Here is a 20,114-nt window from a genome sequence, read left to right on the forward strand (position 1 = left end):
ATCTACAAATAAATAGCTGGCTAGCAATACTTCTTATTATGATGTGGAAGAACGTGATACTCCTTGTTCAGATGACACACCATCTACAAATAAATAGCTGGCTAGCAATACTTCTTATTATGATGTGGAGGAACGTGATACTCCTTGTTCAGATGACACACCATCTACAAATAAATAGCTGGCTAGCAATACTTCTTATTATGATGTGGAGGAACGTGATACTCCTTGTTCAGATGACACACCATCTACAAATAAATAGCTGGCTAGCAATACTTCTTATTATGATGTGGAGGAACGTGATACTCCTTGTTCAGATGACACACCATCTACAAATAAATAGCTGGCTAGCAATACTTCTTATTATGATGTGGAGGAACGTGATACTCCTTGTTCAGATGACACACCATCTACAAATAAATAGCTGGCTAGCAATACTTCTTATTATGATGTGGAGGAACGTGATACTCCTTGTTCAGATGACACACCATCTACAAATAAATAGCTGGCTAGCAATACTTCTTATTATGATGTGGAGGAACGTGATACTCCTTGTTCAGATGACACACCATCTACAAATAAATAGCTGGCTAGCAATACTTCTTATTATGATGTGGAGGAACGTGATACTCCTTGTTCAGATGACACACCATCTACAAATAAATAGCTGGCTAGCAATACTTCTTATTATGATGTGGAAGAACGTGATACTCCTTGTTCAGATGACACACCATCTACAAATAAATAGTTGGCTAGCAATACTTCTTATTATGATGTGGAAGAACGTGATACTCCTTGTTCAGATGACACACCATCTACAAATAAATAGCTGGCTAGCAATACTTCTTATTATGATGTGGAGGAACGTGATACTCCTTGTTCAGATGACACACCATCTACAAATAAATAGCTGGCTAGCAATACTTCTTATTATGATGTGGAAGAACGTGATACTCCTTGTTCAGATGACACACCATCTACAAATAAATAGTTGGCTAGCAATACTTCTTATTATGATGTGGAAGAACGTGATACTCCTTGTTCAGATGACACACCATCTACAAATAAATAGCTGGCTAGCAATACTTCTTATTATGATGTGGAGGAACGTGATACTCCTTGTTCAGATGACACACCATCTACAAATAAATAGCTGGCTAGCAATACTTCTTATTATGATGTGGAAGAACGTGATACTCCTTGTTCAGATGACACACCATCTACAAATAAATAGCTGGCTAGCAATACTTCTTATTATGATGTGGAAGAACGTGATACTCCTTGTTCAGATGACACACCATCTACAAATAAATAGCTGGCTAGCAATACTTCTTATTATGATGTGGAGGAACGTGATACTCCTTGTTCAGATGACACACCATCTACAAATAAATAGCTGGCTAGCAATACTTCTTATTATGATGTGGAAGAACGTGATACTCCTTGTTCAGATGACACACCATCTACAAATAAATAGCTGGCTAGCAATACTTCTTATTATGATGTGGAAGAACGTGATACTCCTTGTTCAGATGACACACCATCTACAAATAAATAGTTGGCTAGCAATACTTCTTATTATGATGTGGAAGAACGTGATACTCCTTGTTCAGATGACACACCATCTACAAATAAATAGCTGGCTAGCAATACTTCTTATTATGATGTGGAGGAACGTGATACTCCTTGTTCAGATGACACACCATCTACAAATAAATAGTTGGCTAGCAATACTTCTTATTATGATGTGGAAGAACGTGATACTCCTTGTTCAGATGACACACCATCTACAAATAAATAGTTGGCTAGCAATACTTCTTATTATGATGTGGAGGAACGTTCAGATGACACACCATCTACTTAGTTCAGAATACTTCTTATTATGATGTGGAGGAACGTGATACAGATGACACATCTACAAATAAATAGTTGGCTAGCAATACTTCTTATTATGATGTGGAAGAACGTGATACTCCTTGTTCAGATGACACACCATCTACAAATAAATAGTTGGCTAGCAATACTTCTTATTATGATGTGGAAGAACGTGATACTCCTTGTTCAGATGACACACCATCTACAAATAAATAGTTACTAGAAATACTTCTTATTATGATGTGGAGGAACGTGATACTCCTTGTTCAGATGACACACCATCTACAAATAAATAGCTGGCTAGCAATACTTCTTATTATGATGTGGAAGAACGTGATACTCCTTGTTCAGATGACACACCATCTACAAATAAATAGCTGGCTAGCAATACTTCTTATTATGATGTGGAAGAACGTGATACTCCTTGTTCAGATGACACACCATCTACAAATAAATAGCTGGCTAGCAATACTTCTTATTATGATGTGGAGGAACGTGATACTCCTTGTTCAGATGACACACCATCTACAAATAAATAGCTGGCTAGCAATACTTCTTATTATGATGTGGAAGAACGTGATACTCCTTGTTCAGATGACACACCATCTACAAATAAATAGTTGGCTAGCAATACTTCTTATTATGATGTGGAAGAACGTGATACTCCTTGTTCAGATGACACACCATCTACAAATAAATAGCTGGCTAGCAATACTTCTTATTATGATGTGGAGGAACGTGATACTCCTTGTTCAGATGACACACCATCTACAAATAAATAGTTGGCTAGCAATACTTCTTATTATGATGTGGAAGAACGTGATACTCCTTGTTCAGATGACACACCATCTACAAATAAATAGCTGGCTAGCAATACTTCTTATTATGATGTGGAAGAACGTGATACTCCTTGTTCAGATGACACACCATCTACAAATAAATAGCTGGCTAGCAATACTTCTTATTATGATGTGGAGGAACGTGATACTCCTTGTTCAGATGACACACCATCTACAAATAAATAGCTGGCTAGCAATACTTCTTATTATGATGTGGAGGAACGTGATACTCCTTGTTCAGATGACACACCATCTACAAATAAATAGCTGGCTAGCAATACTTCTTATTATGATGTGGAGGAACGTGATACTCCTTGTTCAGATGACACACCATCTACAAATAAATAGCTGGCTAGCAATACTTCTTATTATGATGTGGAGGAACGTGATACTCCTTGTTCAGATGACACACCATCTACAAATAAATAGCTGGCTAGCAATACTTCTTATTATGATGTGGAGGAACGTGATACTCCTTGTTCAGATGACACACCATCTACAAATAAATAGCTGGCTAGCAATACTTCTTATTATGATGTGGAGGAACGTGATACTCCTTGTTCAGATGACACACCATCTACAAATAAATAGTTGGCTAGCAATACTTCTTATTATGATGTGGAAGAACGTGATACTCCTTGTTCAGATGACACACCATCTACAAATAAATAGTTGGCTAGCAATACTTCTTATTATGATGTGGAAGGAACGTGATACTCCTTGTTCAGATGACACACCATCTACAAATAAATAGTTGGCTAGCAATACTTCTTATTATGATGTGGAGGAACGTGATACTCCTTGTTCAGATGACACACCATCTACAAATAAATAGTTGGCTAGCAATACTTCTTATTATGATGTGGAGGAACGTGATACTCCTTGTTCAGATGACACACCATCTACAAATAAATAGCTGGCTAGCAATACTTCTTATTATGATGTGGAGGAACGTGATACTCCTTGTTCAGATGACACACCATCTACAAATAAATAGTTGGCTAGCAATACTTCTTATTATGATGTGGAGGAACGTGATACTCCTTGTTCAGATGACACACCATCTACAAATAAATAGTTGGCTAGCAATACTTCTTATTATGATGTGGAGGAACGTGATACTCCTTGTTCAGATGACACACCATCTACAAATAAATAGCTGGCTAGCAATACTTCTTATTATGATGTGGAGGAACGTGATACTCCTTGTTCAGATGACACACCATCTACAAATAAATAGTTGGCTAGCAATACTTCTTATTATGATGTGGAGGAACGTGATACTCCTTGTTCAGATGACACACCATCTACAAATAAATAGTTGGCTAGCAATACTTCTTATTATGATGTGGAGGAACGTGATACTCCTTGTTCAGATGACACACCATCTACAAATAAATAGTTGGCTAGCAATACTTCTTATTATGATGTGGAGGAACGTGATACTCCTTGTTCAGATGACACACCATCTACAAATAAATAGTTGGCTAGCAATACTTCTTATTATGATGTGGAGGAACGTGATACTCCTTGTTCAGATGACACACCATCTACAAATAAATAGTTGGCTAGCAATACTTCTTATTATGATGTGGAGGAACGTGATACTCCTTGTTCAGATGACACACCATCTACAAATAAATAGCTGGCTAGCAATACTTCTTATTATGATGTGGAGGAACGTGATACTCCTTGTTCAGATGACACACCATCTACAAATAAATAGTTGGCTAGCAATACTTCTTATTATGATGTGGAGGAACGTGATACTCCTTGTTCAGATGACACACCATCTACAAATAAATAGTTGGCTAGCAATACTTCTTATTATGATGTGGAGGAACGTGATACTCCTTGTTCAGATGACACACCATCTACAAATAAATAGTTGGCTAGCAATACTTCTTATTATGATGTGGAGGAACGTGATACTCCTTGTTCAGATGACACACCATCTACAAATAAATAGTTGGCTAGCAATACTTCTTATTATGATGTGGAGGAACGTGATACTCCTTGTTCAGATGACACACCATCTACAAATAAATAGTTGGCTAGCAATACTTCTTATTATGATGTGGAGGAACGTGATACTCCTTGTTCAGATGACACACCATCTACAAATAAATAGCTGGCTAGCAATACTTCTTATTATGATGTGGAGGAACGTGATACTCCTTGTTCAGATGACACACCATCTACAAATAAATAGCTGGCTAGCAATACTTCTTATTATGATGTGGAGGAACGTGATACTCCTTGTTCAGATGACACACCATCTACAAATAAATAGCTGGCTAGCAATACTTCTTATTATGATGTGGAGGAACGTGATACTCCTTGTTCAGATGACACACCATCTACAAATAAATAGTTGGCTAGCAATACTTCTTATTATGATGTGGAGGAACGTGATACTCCTTGTTCAGATGACACACCATCTACAAATAAATAGCTGGCTAGCAATACTTCTTATTATGATGTGGAGGAACGTGATACTCCTTGTTCAGATGACACACCATCTACAAATAAATAGTTGGCTAGCAATACTTCTTATTATGATGTGGAGGAACGTGATACTCCTTGTTCAGATGACACACCATCTACAAATAAATAGCTGGCTAGCAATACTTCTTATTATGATGTGGAGGAACTAGCAATACTCTACTTATTATGATGTGGAGGAACGTGATACTCCTTGTTCAGATGACACACCATCTACAAATAAATAGTTGGCTAGCAATACTTCTTATTATGATGTGGAGGAACGTGATACTCCTTGTTCAGATGACACACCATCTACAAATGAAATAGCTGGCTAGCAATACTTCTTATTATGATGTGGAGGAACGTGATACTCCTTGTTCAGATGACACACCATCTACAAATAAATAGTTGGCTAGCAATACTTCTTATTATGATGTGGAGGAACGTGATACTCCTTGTTCAGATGACACACCATCTACAAATAAATAGTTGGCTAGCAATACTTCTTATTATGATGTGGAGGAACGTGATACTCCTTGTTCAGATGACACACCATCTACAAATAAATAGTTGGCTAGCAATACTTCTTATTATGATGTGGAGGAACGTGATACTCCTTGTTCAGATGACACACCATCTACAAATAAATAGCTGGCTAGCAATACTTCTTATTATGATGTGGAGGAACGTGATACTCCTTGTTCAGATGACACACCATCTACAAATAAATAGCTGGCTAGCAATACTTCTTATTATGATGTGGAGGAACGTGATACTCCTTGTTCAGATGACACACCATCTACAAATAAATAGCTGGCTAGCAATACTTCTTATTATGGCTAGCAATACTTCTTATTATGATGTGGAGGAACGTGATACTCCTTGTTCAGATGACACACCATCTACAAATAAATAGTTGGCTAGCAATACTTCTTATTATGATGTGGAGGAACGTGATACTCCTTGTTCAGATGACACACCATCTACAAATAAATAGTTGGCTAGCAATACTTCTTATTATGATGTGGAGGAACGTGATACTCCTTGTTCAGATGACACACCATCTACAAATAAATAGCTAGCAATACTTCTTATTATGATGTGGAGGAACGTGATACTCCTTGTTCAGATGACACACCATTACAAATAAATAGTTGGCTAGCAATACTTCTTATTATGATGTGGAGGAACGTGATACTCCTTGTTCAGATGACACACCATCTACAAATAAATAGTTGGCTAGCAATACTTCTTATTATGATGTGGAGGAACGTGATACTCCTTGTTCAGATGACACACCATCTACAAATAAATAGCTGGCTAGCAATACTTCTTATTATGATGTGGAGGAACGTGATACTCCTTGTTCAGATGACACACCATCTACAAATAAATAGTTGGCTAGCAATACTTCTTATTATGATGTGGAGGAACGTGATACTCCTTGTTCAGATGACACACCATCTACAAATAAATAGCTGGCTAGCAATACTTCTTATTATGATGTGGAGGAACGTGATACTCCTTGTTCAGATGACACACCATCTACAAATAAATAGTTGGCTAGCAATACTTCTTATTATGATGTGGAGGAACGTGATACTCCATGTTCAGATGACACACCATCTACAAATAAATAGTTGGCTAGCAATACTTCTTATTATGATGTGGAGGAACGTGATACTCCTTGTTCAGATGACACACCATCTACAAATAAATAGTTGGCTAGCAATACTTCTTATTATGATGTGGAGGAACGTGATACTCCTTGTTCAGATGACACACCATCTACAAATAAATAGCTGGCTAGCAATACTTCTTATTATGATGTGGAGGAACGTGATACTCCTTGTTCAGATGACACACCATCTACAAATAAATAGCTGGCTAGCAATACTTCTTATTATGATGTGGAGGAACGTGATACTCCTTGTTCAGATGACACACCATCTACAAATAAATAGCTGGCTAGCAATACTTCTTATTATGATGTGGAGGAACGTGATACTCCTTGTTCAGATGACACACCATCTAAAAATAAATAGTTGGCTAGCAATACTTCTTATTATGATGTGGAGGAACGTGATACTCCATGTTCAGATGACACACCATCTACAAATAAATAGTTGGCTAGCAATACTTCTTATTATGATGTGGAGGAACGTGATACTCCTTGTTCAGATGACACACCATCTACAAATAAATAGCTGGCTAGCAATACTTCTTATTATGATGTGGAGGAACGTGATACTCCTTGTTCAGATGACACACCATCTACAAATAAATAGTTGATTGCTTGTCGTTCTCGTCATAAGATATATAATTTGTATAACGAAGCTTCAATTGCATGAAAAACGAAAAACTTATTTCTCAACGATCGGTCCAGAATTATACTTGAAATATTGAAATGTTTTTCTTTGGGGTTTTATGCTGTTCTGATGTTTCACTCTGAACGTAACGGCGTAAGAAACGTTACTCTTCTATTAGACGAATTTTTATTTCCGGAAGAGCTATTTCTGGAAGTCACATATCGTTTCTTTAGTCTACACTGACACGTGATTGTTCCTTTTCCGAACTTGTCTGATTTTGCTGAGGAAATAATTTCCAAGTCGTTGCTGCGACTTCCTGATGGAACCATGGGATAAACAAAATCTAACATGAAGTGAGTGGAATGAATCTTTATACCCTGGAGTACTGAATTTAATTAACTTTTCATGCTGCCACGCATAACTACAAGCAAATAAGGTTGTTCAAGCATCTTATCTCTTAACCGCGGTGCAACGACAGGTCGAATACAAAAGACGCGTTCACTTCACGCCTCACACGCATTAGCAAGAACTCTTATCATTCAACAAACGGACTAACTGAGGCTGATAGTACGATTGACATTGAGAAGAATTGACTTGCACATCCATGGACTTTGGTCGGTGGACTTAAAGTGACATTGATTTCAGTTTCATTAAAATTCACGTTACTTCTATGCACTGCTCTTCAGATTTCTTCATCGAAATAACGAGAGAAGAGATTAAAAAATTCCTTGTCGCGTAGGTTGTTCTTTACTAAAGTTGTAATCCAATACAGATAAATGTTAATGGAGTCAGGTTACTTCTGAGTGTTTGCAAAAAATGAGTGTGTGTGTGTCTTCTTATACCAAAGCCACATCGGGCTGTCTGCTAAGCCCACCAAGGGGAATAGAACCCCTGATGTTAGTGTAGTACATCTGTAGACTTACCGCTGTACCCGCAGACAACGTGTTTGCACAATAATATGTGTGTAAATAAAGAGAAAGAGACAGGAGGCTAAAGAGATTAATATACATGGTATATGTATCAGATATATTTTTGTGACATTATAATATTCTCTTTCAGTATTAGTGTGCATGTGAATTTAATTATGTTTTGTGTGTGTGTGTGTGTGTTTCGATTGCATTTGCGGGAACATTTCAACATTAATGATGTTTTTTATGTTATTAATTCACCTTTGTTTGTTTGTTTGTTTTCAATTTCATGCAAAGATAAACGACGCGAGGGCTATCTGCGTTAGCCGTCCCTAATTTAGCAGTGTAAGACTAGAAGGAAGGCAGCTAGTCATTACCACCCACTGCCAACTCTTGGACTTTTCTTTCATCAACGAATAGTGTGATTGACCGTCATATTATAACGCCCCACGACTGAAAGGGCAAGAATATTTGATGTGAGGAGATTCAAACCCGCGACTCTCAGATTACTAGTCGAGTGCCTAAACCACCTAGCCATGCCGGGCCTGGTGTGACTGTTTGTTTGTTTTGAGTATCGCGCAAAGCTTAGCTACACGAGGGTTATCTGCGCTAGCCGTCCCTAATTTAGCAGTATAAGACTAGAAGGAAGGCAGCTAGTCATCACCACCTACCACCAATTCTTGGGCTACTCCTTTACTAACGAATAGTGGGAGATTGAGCGTCACATTATAACATCCCCACGGCTGAAAGGGCAAAGATGTTTGTGGTGACGAGGATTCGAACCCGTGATCCTCAAATTACGAGTCGAACGCCTTAACTACCTGGCCATGCCGAGCACAAATCACCTTTGCGAACGACATCAAATTAACCAAAGTGAAATGTTGAGCAATTTAAATTTTTTCTTTACATTTGTATGTAAGCTCAATATTTATGACGACACGACAGAAAAGACGTTAAAGATACTTAAACGATTTCCCCCCTAATAATGCTTTATCTCCCGGTAGCAGTCATCAAAAATGAAATCATAATTTTCAAGATTTCATTGCTTGGTTAAGGAAGGCGATTTTATTCAATAAACTTTTATCTCTAATTGTTGATTCAGCGTTACTGTAACTCCGTTAGTTTCGTATAAGAACGTTAATTGAATAGGCGGTGAATATTTTTTTCTTCCATTAATAGGTTTTTCTAACGAAAAACAGATCGAACGTTCCAATTGCTAATAAAATACGGTGTAATCAACCATAACGTGGCTTTGTGAAACATTTGGTGTGTGCGCGAATTTAACGTTTTAAATGTTTTCCATTTACATTGCTAAAAGCCTCATTTTAACTATATAATTTTAAAACATTAATGTTGCCATTTGAGGGAATGAATGTAATCTTTCCAGAGAAATCGGTGCGAATAAACGAGACAGAATTATTTGAAAGCTAAAATAAGTTAGATATTCGTTGACCATCTAAAACCAACTTAGTTAACCAATAAACTGCAATTTTACTGTTGCTCAGGTTTAGTATATTCTTGCAACCGAGTGTTATAATGTAACTGTAATTTTTGCACAACTAGTTTTGATTAATTAACATTAAAAGTTTATAACACCAAATGTTTTACAGATTTTGTTATTCTCCCTAACATTTTCTTAAGTATATTTTAAAATAAAAGGAAAAATGAATCAGATGTGTGTTTTTCTCAGCCCACCGAGGGGAATCGAACCCCGGATTTAAACGTTGTATATCCGGAGACACACCGCTGTACTAGCGGGCGACTAAATAAATCAGATATACGGATACATTAATAAACAGATTCTGAACTATATTAAAAGTGGAAAATAAATGTATTTTACGTTTATACTTTTATTCGGTATATACCCTTAAATACTTTAATACATAAAAACATCAATGGCGGACACACTTATTCGTAAAATCACAAACAAAACGTCATAGATGGAGGCTGGACACTAGAATTATTGTTTTGGAATGATACAAGGTACACTTAATAAGGAACATGGTCAGCAGTGATGTGAGAGTGATGATGAAATAGATTTTCTGTCATCGAGTTTGGCAGCTAACGTTGCGTACTTAAACAATTTAGAACACGAGAAATGAAATAACTAATTCGAACTGAAAGGAGTCGGTGAGAACCAATACCCACCTTGACAGTTCCTATCTCTATAGGAATGATTACCTGTACAAAATCAAGCGTTACGTCCATGCAGTTCCTCGACTGTATTCCACAATACGTAGGCTGTCAAAGAGTACCGTCTGCTGACTTCCAAAGCTAAAGACTGGGTCTTTATACCCCGTTGTGAGCAGAGTACAAATAACTCATTTTGTAGCTTCTTGCTTGATTCCAAACAAACAGACTATCGTCTTAAGATTAACAAATACTTTAGTCAGCTATTGGTCAGTTTCTACTGTGCTTTGATTTTAAAAGCTTTCAGTACATCACGGGAACTTTTTTGGTTTGTTTTTTTTAAATTTCGCGCAAAGCTACTCGAGGGCTATCTGCGCTAGCCGTCCCTAATTTATCAGAGTAAGACTAGAGGGGAAGCAGCTAGTCATCACCACCCACCGCCAACTCTTGGGCTACTCTTTTACCAACGAATAGTGGGATTGACCGTCACATTATAACGCCCTCACGGCTGGGAAGGCGATCATGTATAGTGCGACCGGGATTCGAACCCGCGACCCTCGGATTATGAGTCGGACGCTTTAATCCACCTGGCCATGCGGAGCCCACAGGAACTTTCAAGAATAGTGGACAGAGAGTAATTTTAGCAATATTTTAGCAAATAGCTAAAATAATATTGTTAAGTGTTTATGAAAAAAAATACGAGAAGCCAGGACTGGTTAAAATGGTGCAATAAGTTTTATATGATGATGGTGGTAGACGTGTCAATGCATCATGACCATTAACACATTCAAATACGAATTACTTCCAGTTATGGTTTCATCGTGGTATTTTACTGTACTTTAGTACATATTTTGTGGTGCAAATATTTTGCTGTATTATGTTAAATACCTTGTTAATAGAATTTATGTTTTACAGTCTTGGCCAAAATGTTTGCATATTTTGTGACGAATAAGATCATTGTTATTCAGACGGAACACAAGTACACTTAACGTTGTCACAGTGAGAAATGTGTGTTATATTAAACATCTACTATGTAATTTGTATAAAAAGACAGGTTCTATGGACATCATGAATGATTTATTGGAACAGCAAACAGTTTTATCAGATACTTCTAGAAAGATGTATAATTCAGAATTTCACCTATCACAACAAAATTTCATCGAAACATATATAATGACAAAAAATAATATTAAATGATTATAGCAATTTTGTAACTGTGGACATTTCCCTGGAGAATATGAAGAGCAGTATTACCCCATTCTGAATAGCTGCCCAAACATGTACTGCACCACCTATAGAAATATGTGTGATTCAGCATTACACTTATGCCGTTTAACTGTGTCTTCTCTAATATGTTGTCAAGAAAAATGACGAACCCGAATCCTACCATAAGCTTCAACAAGCCAGAAACAGGACTCATTTGAAAAGATGACGTGACGCAAGTGTCCTAGTTACAAGTTGGTATGCTGTCTTGCCCAAGTAACATGGTGACGACTATAAATTTTGGTTAATATCAATTTGCAAATATCACTTCTCGAAAATAATTCGTTTGGTCAATCTCATATTGACTGTTCTCCTGGATACCATGAAGTAAATGTGTTCATCCCATCCCTGTGGTAAGTTGTGGCAAAACTTCTTTTGCTCTTGATGTGTTAAGATGATGGAAACACGGTCATCTGAGGAAGTAGTTTTTTGGCATTTACAACTAGACTTTCTTGGAACAAAGTTTCCTATAGTCCGATGACGTTTCAGGATTCTGGATACAGTATACTGGGGACACCCTACTGTTTTGCCAATGTCTGTTTATTTCATGCCATTTCTTGACAGTCGAGCAATTAGACGCTCTATAACTTATGACATGTGACGAGGCTTAGCTCTACAACAAGTACAGAAAAATTGTCTGAATAAAGCGATGATATGTTTCTATAAAGATTATAACAAACGTACATTCTTTTATACAAACAGGTGTGTATGTGTGATGCTCAAAACAGCTTAAACAGACCAGAATAACAACTCGTAACTGTTTGTCCAATCATACGCTACCTTCTCTGTTAACACTGGAGCATTTGCTCAGTAACTACTCCATGCATGTAGACAATAAAGTTAATACAGAACAGAATGTAAACATTTTGCACCTAGACAGTAAAGTATGTGATAGTGCATTATTTCCACTCAATAACAGTACATAATTTTGTTTGTTAATATACAATCATTTCCAGCAAAACGGCGATTTCAGACACGTTAACACGTTTTATATGGAGCAGAATAAGGAATTTGCATCTATATTTATGTTCCTAAAACAAAACGAAATATAATACAAAATATGTAATTAATTTTTATTTATAATTAATATTTTATGCTAAAATTAACGGAAAATTAATTAAAATCGTTACAAATTTCAAATTGCTTCGTTTCCACTATTTTCATATTGCATTTTATTTATTGTTCGAATTTAATATTGTGTCTTTGATTTAACTTCCTTAAACGTGCAGCTAATACACTGATACAAATAACGTGATTTTGATTGAATTTCATCAGTGTTAACTTAACCCATAACAAGTGTTGACACAGCACACACACGCCCCCCAGTGGCTCCGCGGCATGGTGGGCAGAGCACAGATAGCCCATTGTGTAGCTTTGTGCTTAATTCAAGACAACAAACAAGCACACACATACACACACTCTTTAATTATGCTAATTTCTGAGAACATTGTCAAAGAGGTAAGTCATTTATTTTGGTTATGTAATAGGGGAATGTATCTGTGTAACAAACAACATAATATTAATATTTTTTTTAATTATTATTTCACTCCCTTGTGTTTATGATAGAACACTGGAACAATTTTTTTTAAAATAACTATTTAAGGACATCATTTTTACATTTTGGTTGTAAATCATTGTTTTGCATATTCCAGGCATAAGCAATAGTCAATCAAACCTATAGGTTCGTATAACAAGTACGGGCTGGTTTAAAAGTTATGTTCTCAACACTAACACCATTCCTATGGATAACGATTGTCTTGCAACATCAATGTTAGTTTATGTGTCCCGAATGTAGTACTTGGAAATATTTGTACGTTAAACTGTAGTAGATAGAGATGAAAATAAAATTCGTGTACTAATTTGAGACAACCAGCTTTTGAGAAACCCTCTGTCATATATGTTGTAAGTGTCTTAAAAGTCGATAGAAGTTCATTTTTTTTAAATTTAATAATACCTTCTTGAACGTTTGGAAAATAAAATGTACTGTTCACATGTCATCAAACAGTATTATTTTATATAAAGAATCATTTTAATAAGAAAAATGGAATTCGGTGTGTAAAATACACTTGCTTTATTCCAAATACTTCTGATTCCCAGTGGCACAAATCGTGTTTCGATATATGTGGTAGGCAGAACACAGATATCCCATTAGGTAGCCTTGTTCTTAATTACAGACAAACAAAAATTACTTCTGAGACAGACATTGGGTGTAGTTTAAGATTGATCATTAATATTCGTATTAATTAATTTTATAACAGGTATCGCATGGCCAGCTGGTTAAGGCATTCGATTCGTAATCCAGGTTCGCGGGTTCGAATCTCCGTCACATCAGAGAGGGCGTTATAAAGTGACGTTTAATTCCACTATTCATTGGTAAAAGAGTAACCCAAGAGTTGGCGGTGCGTGGTGATGACTACAGTTGCCTTCCCTCTAATCTTCCTTCCACTGCTAAATTAGGGACAGGTAGCGCGGATATCCCTCGTGTAGCTCACGCGAAATTCAAAAACAAACAAACTCCTACCCCACGAGTCTAACGACAAATGCACTCATATTCCAGGAACTTATCTAGTGTTTTGGTAGTAATAGCGTGGAATAATAACAAACGATTCAAAACCGATATATACAAAACATAGAGTTTCTTAACGACATTAGTTTTGCTTTTAGTACTCAGTGGTGCGTAGAAGAAACGAAAAGTTTTCATTAGACGCACTTTTTGAACGATAAACATAGTTCAGCTACATAAAGAATGGTATGACTAGTCGGTTTCCAATGTCTTTTTGGGAATTAACGTCTGGTTGCCTCCTTTTAACTCCAATGTTCAAATTACCCTTATGGGAAGTATTTGTTCTATCGCTTTAGTGCAGCGTGACGAAAAATGTAAGAAGCTACAAACACTGGAATAATATTTCATCACAATGCAGCTTTTTCTCTTAATGTCCCATAAGATAAAAGTAAGATTCTGCAGAGATTGCGCAGAAGCGTCTGAGTTATACACGTATGAAGTTTCAGTAGATAATAATACTTCTGTTTCCAAACTTCGTGTAATGTTTTATTTACTGCACATTTTGATGTCAATTAAAAGACGATTCAGAATATCACAATATCAGCTTTAATTTGGGAATTTACAAATGAATTATTTCAAATATTTCAAAACACGTTATTAAAATTAACGTTCAATAAAGACCATGTTCACATTTTGATGTCATAATTGGTTATTTTTTTTTTGTAGTCTTAGCCTCCCGCTAGTACAGCGATATGACGATTCAGAATATCACAATATCAGCTTTAATTTGGGAATCAGCCACCAGAGTTTCCTACAAATTGAATTATTTCAAATATTTCAAAACACATTATTAAAATGTAACGTTCAATAAAGACCATGTTCTGGTGAGGTCGACTTCCCTTCTCGTGCATATTAGTCTGAAAAAGGAAGGTGCCATCTACACGATTTATATTTGTGAACGTTGAACTTTTATTAATTAAAACGTAGGTTTACTTAGCTTCTCTTGCTAGGTACAGCGATATGTCTCCGGATTTACAACGCTAAAATCAGGGGTTCGATTCCCCTCGATAAACACAGCAGATAGCCTGATGTAGCTTTTATATACATACACACACACTCGAAGATATGACAGTACAAGAGAAACTGGTTCAGCTGCTTTTATGAAAAAAAATAGCAAATGACTTTCAGCAGGAACTGGAGGAAATTAAAAATAATAACAGGAAGTCTCTACAGCTTAAGTCATTTCCTATCTATTTTGGGTTATTTATAAGAATATCATATTAATACATATTATGTATAATATAACATATTACATATATCATGCATTAGAAAACAGTGATCGTTGAAAATTATCATTTTCTTTATCATTTGTTCTACTCGAGCAGATGTGTTTTCTTTCGTGAAAGAAACATAAATAAACCATCATTGATAGGAAATACATTGAAGTTGTGTTATTGTTTGTCATTTGAATGTAAGGATTAATTACAGTTGTTGTTTGTTTTCTAGATCTATATCTAAATGTTCAGTTATTCTCACGTTTCTTTCTCTTTTCTTCTACTTTTTCAGAAATATTGCTGTGTTCATATAAATAAATAAAGAACCGACACCTTGTTTGACAATATGTGAGAGCAAGGGGACAGTGTGAAGATACAGAACAAGGGAAGAAAGATACTTGTGATTATTTTTAACGTTAATATTAATATTAGGTGCAGATTCAAAGTAAAACTGGAGTCATTAGCCTAAGCATTCAACTTGCGACCATATGATGTTTCTTTACAGGTCATTCAATTGACTAAACACTGTTAATTACAGAACGCTAATAATTTGCATAACTTAAGTATATACACAATAATGCTACCTACCACTATTAACTTCCTTTCTTTATTTACTTATTTTACTGAAAGCTGATCTTAGAAAAATGCTCAGAGAGCTTTCGGTTATTAATATAGATTTAATTACATATCCTAGTAAAAGTCTATATTCAAACTTATCCTTTATTCGTTTAAAGCTACAAAAAACATTAAAATGATGGGCCACAGTTGACATTGATTGTTCGGCAATGTGCCAAACTTTGCCACTTCCACTTAACTTTTAATTATAAATAACTACAAAACAGAGTTGATTTTCCATTGTAATGTCTATAATTAAAAAAAACAACTTATAATAAACAGGACATTGAATTTTGAAATTATATTTATAATTAATTAAAGTAAGTCATATTAAAAGTATAATGTTTAACAAATTTTTAGAAGATACTTGCAGGCCCAGCATGGCCAAGCGTGTGACTCGTAATCTGAGGGTCGCGGGTTCGCATCCCGGTCACACCAAGCATGTCGCCCTTTCAGCCGTGAGGGCGTTATAATGTTCGGTCAATCCCACTATTCGGTGGTAAAAGAGTAGCTCAAGAGTTGGCGGTGGGTGATGATGACTAGTTGCCTTCCCTCTAGTCTTACACTGCTAAATTAGGGATGGCTAGCACAGATAGCCCTCGAGTAGCTTTGTGCGAAATTCAAAAACAAACAATAAGGAACTTATAACTCGAAACGTACAATTTTAGGTTTAAACGATTGTATTTTATTCCAATACTTTCTGGATACCTTAACATAAAAAATGTAAAAATAAATGGGTGTGAGATTCATTTTTTTAACAATGTACATCTGTCTTGTAATGTGAGGCCTAAATTAAAAAATTTATGCTCAATATGATAAAAGTTAAAATAAGTTGTGTTTGATGCGGAATTTTCAAACAGGAATGAAAATAGCTGAAATATGGCCAAACGAAATATGAGTGTAAGATAAGCCAAATATTTTATATGAAAATTAGTTTCTGGTTGTTTTTTATTTATAAGCTTTAAACCAGCCAAAGTAAGATCACCAGACCCTCATTAATCCAGAAAATAGTACCTAATTCTGGCAGTTTATTCTCGTGAGCGTATTGAGCACTAAGCACGTGGCCTAATTATAGCCAATAAACAAATAGCGTGACTAAGACTGTTCATTAAACAAAGTCCTTGTAACTAAGTGCCAAAATTTTAATTTACTTTTCTAGAGTATGGTGGTCAGTAATGGTACAAAACCCGAACACAAATTACTCAAAACAGTAAGTAGAATGATACACTGAAATTAACATCTAATTTTGAATTCATTGTTGACGTTTTCTCAGATATAGACGAATAAAAAAGAATCTTTAGGAGTCGGAAAAAAACAGATAATAGTTGGAGAATTGAAGAAAGTGGAGTAAATATAATAAATTTCGCTGAAAGCTACACGAGGGCTATCTGCGTTAGCCGTCCCTAATTTTGTAGTGTAAGACAAGAAGGAAGGCAGCTAGTCCTCACCATCCACCGCCAACTCTTAAGCTACTCTTTTACCAACGAATAGTGGGATTGACCGTCACATTATAACGCCCTCACTGCTGAACGGACAAGCGAGTTCGATGCAACAGAGATTCGAACCCGCGACCCTCAAATTACTAGTCGATTGCCTTAACCACCTGGCCATGCCGGGTCCTGTATAAAAATGCGTACTACATAATCATTTTAACATATTAGAGAGGATCATACGTAATTACAATTATCATTTTCTACATTTCCATATAATCAAAATATTCTTACCCTTATTTTCCTTGGAACACTCATATATAGAAAAATATGCTGAAACTAGCTCATTATTCGATGGTACTTTAGAAGGTTATTGGTTTTTTTGTTATTAAGATAGCCGTGTATTTCTTGATAAAGTTGGAGAGTTCATGCCTTGAGGAGGAAGTGTGTTAAATCTTGGAGATTCAGTCCTGTAGTTTGACGGTTGTTCTGATCATGGAAAGCTCTTGATCACGCAGAAGTATAACCACATTTAAAATTACCTTAAGTAAGCAAAATTTAAAGAAAATTTCTAAGATAAATTTCGAGAGTCGAAAAGTGGGTTATAAAAAGTAGGTTATTGAAAGCTCTGGCATCGCGTGTCATTTCCGGTATAAATTGATATTGGTATGTGACAGGCGTACAAAAACTTGATTAGTTTGTGTATAAAGAACAATCGTAAATGTATCAAAACGAGTGGATCGCGGAAATACGGGAAAATTACCCCAGTTTGTAATAACAAATGGCATATTTTTCTCATTTTTTTTAGAATAAACATTTTATTTCTGTCAAAGAAGCGAATAGACATAATATAAACAGCGTTTCATCCAAAACACATAATATCATTCACGTACACACGGGTTGAAGTTGAAGATTTCATAAAAAACAACACACACATAAAGTCACTTATATAAACTTGATGGGTGTGTACAAAAAATTAAACAGAGGATGATGGACGTGCGTTTCACGTACAATTAAATTATCACTTAATTACAACGGTATGTTTAATCTCTGATGCATACTATTATAGTCGTTGAGTTACAATAAAAAGCACGGAGCCCATTCTACACGAGCACATCCTGTTTTTGTAAACAATAAACTTGAACTTCTTGGAGTTGTGATCTAGTTTTATATATTTATTCTCATTTTTTGGTATTGAAATTCATATCAGTTTTTTCCAGAGTGTTTTAAACCGTTTCAATTTAAAATAGACGAAGCGTAAAAATACCTTTTGAGGATTTTGTGCTCTAGAGGTGTAATATTTCCAATTAGTGCCCCCGATAGTACAACAGTAAGTCTATGGATTTACGACGCTAAAATCAGGGGTTCGCTTCCCCTCGGTGGGTTCAGCAGATAACTCGATGTTCCTTTGCTATAATAAAACACAAACAAACAAACAAACACACAATTTCCAAATGGAACACCATTGATATTGGTCTTCAGCACACACAGTACGATAATAAAACACTATCAGAAAGTCGGGTTGGTTAGTGACGTGACATATCACGTTATCCACACGCATATATTTTCATATTGATCCCACTGTACTGCTGATAAAGGCGAAACGATAAACCAGCTCAACATATGCTCTTGTAAGTCGTTACTGTTTTATCTCACCTGAGTGATTTCGTGTTTGTTGTACCCTACAAATGTGCAATGTGATTACTGGCATATGATAAAAGAAAAACTTCGTCCATAAAATGGAAATGAGACGATATTATACATAAAAACGTTCAACTCCATTCATAAACAAAATTCAAAACTAAATCGACAATAGCTATAGTTTGGTCGCTCGAACGAAAACAATAAATATTATTTTTCGTTTATTTTTAAATAAGGTGTTTCATTTCTGTGCATTGTGATAAATGCCAAATTTGGTATAGTTTTGAAAGGAAGTATTTTCCTTACTGGTTATCCTTATCGCACTGACTAGGTTACCTACCCTGAGTATAATACTAGATGTATTTCTTCAGGGTAACAGAAACAGTTCTCTTTCAAGAGTAAATAAAAACAAAATTAAGGCTAACACATGTATATATTTTTATTTCTCGTTTTGAAGTTCATATGTCGTGTTGTGTTCTACCTACAGAGTGCATAATTCTTCTCGTGATTCATGGCATGCTCACTTTTTGCTGATTTTACGGCAGTAGAAATTGCAACGTTAATCGTTTCTCTGGGAATTCGTTTTGGTATCATCTGAATGGCTGAGAGATAAAACGCTACTGTATAATGGCGCGAGTGTTAAAATCAGGTGATCCTTCTGCAGCCTTGTAAATTTCTGTATACGCAATTGACTCGTAATTCGAGGGTCGCGGGTTCGAATCCTCGTCACACCAAACATGCTCGCCCTTTCAGCCGTGGAGGCGTTATAATGTTAGAGTCAATCCCACTATTCGTTGGTAAAAGAGTAGTCCAGGAGTTGGCAGTGGGTGGTAATGACTAGCT

The 20,114-nt window shown here is 36.0% G+C and overlaps 1 protein-coding gene across 1 annotated transcript in view; it reads right to left on the minus strand.

The window, feature by feature from the left end:
* Window positions 1-20,114, minus strand: part of LOC143229686 (uncharacterized) — a 108,453-nt gene that overhangs the window by 45,408 nt on the left and 42,931 nt on the right. The window lies entirely within an intron of this gene.

The sequence above is a fragment of the Tachypleus tridentatus genome, chromosome 1 (genome assembly GCF_004210375.1).
Source record: "Tachypleus tridentatus isolate NWPU-2018 chromosome 1, ASM421037v1, whole genome shotgun sequence".
In the NCBI taxonomy this organism is placed as follows: domain Eukaryota; kingdom Metazoa; phylum Arthropoda; class Merostomata; order Xiphosura; family Limulidae; genus Tachypleus; species Tachypleus tridentatus.